Below are 1,694 nucleotides of genomic sequence, written 5' to 3' on the forward strand. Positions count from 1 at the left end.
AAGGCCTTCAAGTCTGCATAAAAATATTTTGTTGGCTTACAAGTTCCTGTCGCTGTTGTGTGTCTCTGTGTTACGAGGAATGGATTTTTTTTTAGATTCATCTGTTTGATTATGAAGATGGAATGACTGACAAATTCAGATAGGGACAAGACAGCCTTAGTGATGCTTTACTCTGCCAGGTGCTCAAATGCAGCCTGGTTCAACTTCCATGCGGCCTCTGCAACCCGGCTGCTAGCGGGACATGCTTTCCTGAGTGTGGCAGGAAAATCCACGGACTTCATTGGCTTCCAGCCTGTGAGCCTCTCAGTAGGTTTCAGAACATCGGGGACTGAACAAAGACGTTTCAGAATACGGTCTCTGACCAGAAAGCCCTTGCACAGCGGGAGCGAAAAGGTTCTCTAGTCCCACTTCAGAGATTCCCCAGGATTCAGGAAGTCTAGAAACTGCTCCCATTTTGCTTTCAAGTGTAAGCTCCAGATAAAACAACAAAAACTTGCACCACAAAAGAGCAGGATGTGGCATACTTAGTGGACTCATGGCCTACAGCCCTGGTGAAATGCCATCATTTAGCAGGTCTGCTATTGCCCACTGTGTCTGCTTTCTTGAATTAATGCATTATACCCTCCCACCCCTCACACACCTGTATCCATGGTTACCTCTTCTGCAGTTTCAGTTACCTTTAATCAACCATAGTAGAAAATACTGAGTGGAATGCTTGCGTTAGCCGTACATATGCAAAAATTGAACTGATACAGAGAGGATTAGCATGGCCCTTGAGTAAGGATGGCATGCACATTAATGAACAGTTTCATATTATAAAGAAAAGATATGGAAAAGTTTCTAAATAAAAAAGTTATTTATGTAATTTATATCATTATTATAATAATTATTATTATTATTTATTATTCTTTTGCCGATACTGGAGTTTGAACTTTCGGCCTTATGGTTGCTTGGCTAGCATTCGACCACTTGAGTCATGGCTCCTGTCCTGCTTCTTGCTGATTAAACAGACATAAAATCTCACAAACTTTTCTGCCCATATTGGCCTTGAGTTGCCACTCTCCTGGTGTCAGCCTCCTGAGTAAAAAGAATTACAGATGTGACCCACCAGCACGTGGCTCAATTTGTATGCTTTAAACTGCACATTTTTCTGAATAGTGTGATGAGATCTGTGCTGTCCCATTCTGTTGTACTAATCATGTGACTCATTCTTCTGTCCAGTGTATTCATGTTACCCAGTCACTTACCGGCTGTCTCAGTCAGCAAATCAAACACTGTGGTATCCCAGTGCTTGTGTTCAAGTAACCCTTACTGCATTAATAATGGCCACAACTCCAGCAATTCAGATATGCCAGAGAAAGTTATAGTGTACTTTCTTTACGTGAAAAGGCAAAATTTCTTGGGGGGGATTACATATATATATAGATAGATAGATAGGTATGCTAAAGTTGCTTATGATCTACAATAAATGATATCTTGGGAAAGAAAGAGAGATCATGATTGTATAACTTTCTTACAGATTTTATTGTTATACCTGTTCTATTTTAGAATGATGGTTGTCAATCTCTTATTGCATCTACCTTGTAAATTAAAATTTCCACACATATTACGCATGTATGTATAAAAATCATAATATATATAGTGGGCTGGGAAGGTGGCTCAGTGGTAGAGTGCTTGCTTTGCATGCATGAGGC

The 1,694-nt window shown here is 40.3% G+C and overlaps 1 non-coding gene across 1 annotated transcript; it reads left to right on the forward strand.

Annotated features, from left to right (window-relative positions):
* Positions 1-715: 715 nt before the first annotated feature.
* LOC122124488 lies at positions 716-818 on the forward strand. The gene has a single exon (XR_006150570.1). It is a non-coding gene; the product is annotated as a U6 spliceosomal RNA (small nuclear RNA).
* Positions 819-1,694: the final 876 nt, after the last annotated feature.

This window comes from Dipodomys spectabilis, unplaced genomic scaffold (assembly GCF_019054845.1).
Source record: "Dipodomys spectabilis isolate Male_0828 unplaced genomic scaffold, ASM1905484v1 ptg000235l, whole genome shotgun sequence".
NCBI classification, from domain to species: domain Eukaryota; kingdom Metazoa; phylum Chordata; class Mammalia; order Rodentia; family Heteromyidae; genus Dipodomys; species Dipodomys spectabilis.